The sequence below is a fragment of the Eumetopias jubatus genome, unplaced genomic scaffold (assembly GCF_037043125.1).
Source record: "Eumetopias jubatus isolate StellerSeaLion01/CBP00866 unplaced genomic scaffold, mEumJub1_p1.0 scaffold_2, whole genome shotgun sequence".
In the NCBI taxonomy this organism is placed as follows: domain Eukaryota; kingdom Metazoa; phylum Chordata; class Mammalia; order Carnivora; family Otariidae; genus Eumetopias; species Eumetopias jubatus.
The window spans coordinates 155,357,941-155,365,054 of record NW_028274808.1 but is presented as its reverse complement, the minus strand read 5'-3'; positions in this window follow the sequence as shown (position 1 = coordinate 155,365,054).

Sequence of the window (7,114 nt, the reverse complement as noted above, 5' to 3'; positions counted from 1 at the left end):
AGGCCAGCATTATTCAGATACCAAAACCAGATAAAGATACCACAAAAAAAAAAAAAATAAAAAGAACTGCAGGGCAATATCTCTGATGAATATAGATGCAAAAATCCTCAACAAAATACTGGCAAACAGAATCCAATAATACATTAAAAAGTTATTCACCATGATCAACTGGGATTTATTCCTGGGTCTTTCAATATTTGCAAATAAATCAATGTGATACATCCAATTAATAAAAGAAAATATAAGAACCATGTGATCATTTCAATAGATGCAAAAAAAGCATTTGACAAAGTACAATATTAGTTCATGATAAAAACCTTCAACAAAGTAGGTTTAAAGGTAACATACCTCAACATAATGAAGGCCATATATGAAAAACCCATAGCTAGTATCATCCTCAATGGGGAAAAACTGAGAGCTTTCCTCTACAGTCAGGAACAAGACAGGGATGTCCACTTTCACCACTTTTATTCCACACACTATTGGAAGTCTTACCCACAGAAATCAGACAACAAAAAGAAACAAAAGGTGTCCAAATCAGCAAGGAAGAAGTAAAACTTTCACTATTTGCACATGACATGATGCTCTATATAGAAAACCCAAAAGACTCCACCAAAAAATTGCTAGAACTGATAAATAAATTAGGTAAACATGAGGATACAAAATTGATGCATAGAAATTTGTTGCATTTCTTTTTTTTAAAACTGTTGCATTTCTATACACCAACAGTAAAGCAGCAGAAAGAGAAATTAAGGAATCAATCCCATTTACAGCTTCACCAAGAATAATAAGATACCTAGGAGTAAACCTAACCAAAGAGGTGAAGACCTGTACTCTGAAAACTATAAAACTGATGAAAGAAATTGAAGAAAACAGAAAGAAATGGAAAGACATTTCATGCTCATGGATTGAAAGAACAAATATTGTTAAACGTCTATACAAGGTAATCTAAACATTTAATGCAATCCCTATCAAAATGCCAACAGCATTTTTCACAAATGATCCTAAAATTTGTATGGAACCACAAAAGGTCTTGGATAGCCAAAGCAATTTCAAAAAAGAAAAGCAAAGCTGGAGGCATCACAATTCCAGATTTGAAGTCATGTTACAAAACTGTAGTAATCAAACAGTACAAAACTGGCACAAAAATAGACACATAGATCAGGAAAACAGTATGGAGGTTCCTCAAAATTTGAAAATAGAGCTATTATATGACCCAGCAATTGCACTACTGGGTATTTACCCCAAAGATACAAATGTAGGGATCCAAAGGGGTATGTGCACCCCAATGTTTATAGCAGCAATGTCCACAATAGCCAAACTATGGAAAGAGCCAAGATGTCCATCGACAGATGAATGGATAAAGAAGATATGGGGTACATATACAATGGAATATTATGCAGCCATCAAAAGGAATGAAATCTTGCCATTTGCAACAATGTGGATGGAAGTGGAGGGTATTATGCTGAGCGAAATAAGTCAATCAGAGAAAGACGTATCATATGATCTCACTGATATGAGGAATTCTTAATCTCAGGAAACAAACTGAGGGTTGCAGGAGTGGTGGGGGGTGGGAGGGATGGGGTGGCTGGGTGATAGACATTGGGGAGGGTATGTGTTATGGTGAGCACCGTGAATTGTGTAAGACTGTTGAATCACTGACCTGTACCTCTGCAACAAATAATACATTATATGTTAAAAAAAAAAAAAGAAGATAGCAGGAAGGGAAGAATGAAGGGGGGGAATCGGAGGGGGAGAGGAACCATGAGAGACTATGGACTCTGAGAAACAAACTGAGGGTTCTAGAGGGGAGGGGGATGGGAGGATGGGTTAGGCTGGTGATGGGTTAGGCTGGTGAATGGAGCACTGGGTGTTATATGCAAACCATGAATCATGGAACACTACATCAAAAAGTAATGATGTAATGTATGGTGATTAACAACATAATAAAATTAAAAAAAAGAAGAAGAAGAAGAAACAATAGAACAGAATAGAAAGCACAGAAATGAACCCACAACTGTTTGGCCAATTAATCTTCAACAAAGCAGGAAAAGACTATCCAATGGGAAAAAGGCATCTCTTCCAAAAATGGTGTTTTTGGACACTATTTTTGGTGTCCAAAAACTGAACAGCAACATGCAAAAGAATGAAACTGAACGACTTTCTTACACCATATACAAAAATAAACTCTAAATGGATTATAGCCCTAAATGAGACCTAAAACCATAAAAGTCCTTGAAGAAAACACAGGCATAACCTTTCTGACATTAGCCCTAGCAACTTTTTTCCAGATAGGTCTCCCGAGGCAAGGGAAATAAAAGCAAAAATAAACTATCAGGACTTCATCAAAATAAAAAGCTTCTGCACAGCAAAGGAAACAATCAACAAAACTAAAAGGCAACCTACAGAATGGGAGAAGATATTTGCAAATGACATATCTAATAAAGAGTTTCCAAAGTATATAAAGAAATTATAAAATCCAACACCCCAAAAATGAGAAGTTCAATTAAAAAAGGGGCAGAGACATAAAAAGACATTTTTCCAAAGAAGACAACAGACACATGAAAAGATACTCAACATCACTCGTGATCAGGTAAGTGCAAATCAAAACCACAATGAGGGGCGCCTAGGTGGCTCAGTCGGTTAAGCGTCCAACTCTTGATTTTGGCTCAGGTTGTGACCTTGGGGTCTTGAGATCAAGTCCTGAGTCAGGTTCCACACCCAGTGGAGATTCTCTCTCTCCCTCTTCCTCTGCCCCTGCCCCTTTCACTAAATTAAAAAAATAAAATAAAAATCTACAATGAGATATTACATCACATCTGTCAGAATGGCTAAAATCAACAACACAAGAAACAACAGGTGTTGGCAAGGATGTGGAGAAAGGGAAACCCTCTTGCACTGTTGGGAGGTAAAATATCTCCTCTATATTTAGAGAAAAAAGGTGGATTTGTTATGTTCCCTGCTCTCTGGTTAATATCTTGTCTATAACATTTCTCCACATCTGGGATTTCTATGAGCCTGATCATGTAGCCCCCTGCATGAGCCTAGTCATGTAGCCCCCTACCTATCTCTCCCTACCTAGCCTCACCTGTCCCTTACTCAACACTACTAGGTATTAACCCAGAGAATACAAAACTACTAATTCAAAGGGATACATGCACCCTGACATTTACAGCAGCATTATGTGCACGAGCCAAACTATGGAAACAGCCCAAGTATTCATTGACTGATAAATGGATAAAGAAGATGTGGGTTATATACACAATGGAATATTATCCAGCCAGAATAAAAGAATGAAATCTTGCCATTTGCAAAAACATAGATGGTGTTAGGGAGTATTATGCTGAATGAAATAAGTCTGTCAGCAAAAGACAGGTATCGTATGATTTCACTCATATGTGGAATTTAAGAAACAAAACAAATGAGTAAAGTGCAGAAAGAGAGTGAGAGAGAGAGAGAGAGAGAGAGGCAAACCAAGAGACAGACTCTAAACTATAGAGAATCAACTGATGGTTTACCAGAAGGGAGGAGGGTGGGGGGATGGGTTAAAAAAAAAGGTGAATTTTATCATGTCACATCCTTGAATAAATAGTTTATTATTTATTTATTTTTTTAAATATTTTATTTATTTATTTGAGAAAGAGAATGAGAGAGAGAGAGTACATGAGAGGAGGGAAGGTCAGAGGGAGAGGCAGACTGCCTGCTGAGCAGGGAGCCCGATGCGGGACTCGATCCCGGGACTCCAGGATCATGACCTGAGCCGAAGGCAGTTGCTTAATCAACTGAGCCACCCAGGTGCCCCTAAATAGTTTATTATTTAAATAGCTTTAAATGATAAGAAAAAATGATCCTTCTTTTTGCTGTTCATTACTTTATGTAGAACCAGGTTTCTATATGGTATTATTTTCCTTCTGCTTGAATACTTCTTTTGAAATTATTCAAAGTACAGGTATGCTGGTGATGAATTCTTTCAGCTTTTCTATTCTGAAAAGTCTTTACTTCCCCTAACTTCATTCATATTTCAGTCTTTTTTTTTTTCCACTGAAGTTTCATTCTGGATAGGTTCTATCACCATGTCTTCTACATCACCAATCTTTACTTCTGCAGTATCTAATCTGTTAATTACACCCAGTGGATTTTTCATTTTAGACACATAGTTTAGACATTTAGACATATTTGGATGTTTGATCCAGCCCCTCCTCATGTCTTTCTTCCTCTACTTAGCATGCTCAATTTTTCCTCTAGCATCTTTAGCATACAAATACAGTTAATTATTTTAATATCATTTTCTAAAATACTATTTATGCCATTCCTGCATCAGTTTTGATTGACTGATTTTGTTCTCATCTCGGGCTGTATTTTCCTTCATCTTTACATGCCTGGAAATTTTTTATTAGACACCAGACATTGTGAATTTTACCTTGTTGTAAGCTGAATATTTTACTGTTTTATTCCTCTGAATATTCTTTTATTTAAAGATTTTATTTATTTATTTGACAGAAAGAGACACAGCGAGAGAGGGAACACAAGCAGGGGGAGTGGGAGAGGGAGAAGCAGGCTTTCTGCAGAGCAGACATTTAGCGGGTCTAAATCCCAGGACCCTGAGATCATGACCTGAGCCAAAGGCAGATGCTTAAAGACTGAGCCACCCAGGGGCCCCTCCTCTGAATATTCTTGAGGTTTGTTTTGAAATGCAGTTAAGTTACTTGGAAATTGATCCTTTCAGTTTTTACTTTTAAGCTTTGCTCTACAAGACTCAAGCTATGTTTTATACAGAATAATTTATTCCCCATTATTCAGGCAATACCCCCCAGGGTCCTCTAACTAATTCTCCATTAATTATGGACTTTTCCACTTGAACTGTGGAGAAAGAACTATTCCTAGCCTTATGTGAACTTTTGAGATTGTTCCTTCTGCTTCTTTTTTGTGATTTTTTCTTGGCCACTTGTGGTTTCCTGACAGGTAAGCCCCCTGCTGAAGACTGAGGGGAAGCCTCTGCAGATCACTTTCTGTCTATGCAGCACTCACCTTTCCTATACTCTGTTGTATTTCCAGACCCCCAGCTCAGGCTCTGCCTGAGCTTCTCTTTTCACTGGTTGGTGACCAAACACTCCAGGAGTTGAGGTAGGATAACCATAGGGTCTGCCTTATTTACTTCATGTCCCCCAGCAACAACTAATCATTGCTTTTTGTTGCTTGCTATAGAAGGTATTTAAAACCTAAGTTTTATATATTTTCTTTTTCTTTTTTAAGTTATTTCAGGCAGAACATTAAATTTAGTCCTTGTTACTGCATCTTTACTGAAAGAAGAAATAGACACACATTTTCTACTTGCGCCCCAAAGATAATTGAAGGCAGACCCATACTTAGAAATTTTCAAGAGGAATTCTTTTTTCCTTCCAGGTTTTAGGCCAAAGTAGGCAAGCTTACTTGTTGCCTCCGTCTGCTATTGGATCAGCTGCTTTCTTCCATCAGTTTCCAGGGATTACAACCACTCTAGGTCCTAGATTTATAGTCCCAGTCTCAGTTTCAACTGCCAGCTTTGCCTATGTCTAAATCAGGGACTGGCAAACTGATTCTGTAAGCGACCAGGTAGTACATATTATAGGTTCTGTGTGAGGGTCACATATGGTCGAATTTGCATATTCTTCTTTTTCTTCCCTCTTTAAAGAAAAAAAAAAGCCACCTTTAACACTGTAAAACCTGGGCGCCTGGGTGGCTCAGTTGGTTAAGCGACTGCCTTCGGCTCAGGTCATGATCCTGGAGTCCCAGGATCAAGTCCCGCATCCGGCCTCCTGCTCAGCGGGGAGTCTGCTTCTCCCTCTGACCCTCCCCCCTCTCATGTGCTCTCTCTCTCTCATTCTCTCTCTCTCAAATAAATAAATAAAATCTTAAAAAAAAACACTGTAAAACCTATTATAAGGCCATATACTGTACATAAACAGAAGGGGACTGGTCATATTTTCTCTGTGGGTTGTCTGTTGATCCCTGGTTCAAAGTCTTATTGCTTAACTTTACATGGATATGAGAACCTAAGGCTAAAAAATACTGAGACCCCCCCACCGCCACTGTCTCCAACAATACAGCACACATCTGTAACATTTTGGTTTTCAGTTCTCTAGGGGAATTATCTTTATTGCAAATTCCAATATTCATTTAAAGGGATATTCGTGATTTTCTATTTGGCATTTGTAGGTATATTGTAGTAGGAGGTTTTTCTGATTATTTAATGCCTCCATTTTGCCACCCCTTTCTTCATGATTACTATAATTTTGACATGATTTTACATATCGGCACTTCTTTTAACAACTGGTCATAAGGTAAGGGAGGACTTACAGTGTCACAATGCTTAAAATGAACAATAAACATCAGACATTAAATGCTATAGGGAGGATAATCATTTGTATTTTCTTTCTTTTTGCTTTTTAAATTTGCTAATTCTTCCTGTATTCCTTCCTCTTTCTTTTATTGAACAAATAAATATTAATATTTTACTATGTGCTAGACTCTATGCTAGATGCTAGACTAAAAATTTAAATAAGATGGTTTTGTTATTTGTTCTTTTGGAGCTTAGAGTCTAGTAAGAAAGAGACAAAAAGTAAAAATATATCTATATAAATGAATATATAAATATAACTGGATTAAGGGACATTAGGGAGCAAAACTTTATTATGTCAAATCAGGGAAGAAGGCAGTAGATGTGAGAGAAAATATAACTTCAACAAAACAGAGAAAATCCTAAGAGACACTGAGAATTAGTAGAATATAAGTACTCAATCTGCCCTAATAGCAGTTGTGTTAATAGAGTGTTAAGCTTTCCACTTCCAAATAAAACTCCAAACTCTCTGAAAATCTTTTTGAGAGTAGTAGCAAGACCTGAATGTGGTGATAACATTTGACACAATAATCCTTCTAATTACCTATTAGAAAGTCAAAGATAAAATCATCAATGAGTGAAAGGTGTAAGCTGAAAAGTGCTTTTTAAAATAATATTTATAAAAACGAATATTATAATAATTTTAATGTCACACAAACATGTTTTATTTTATAAATAATATGCAATCATTTATATAGCATGTTTTTAAAAATTTTAATTATTTGGAGAATATTCAGA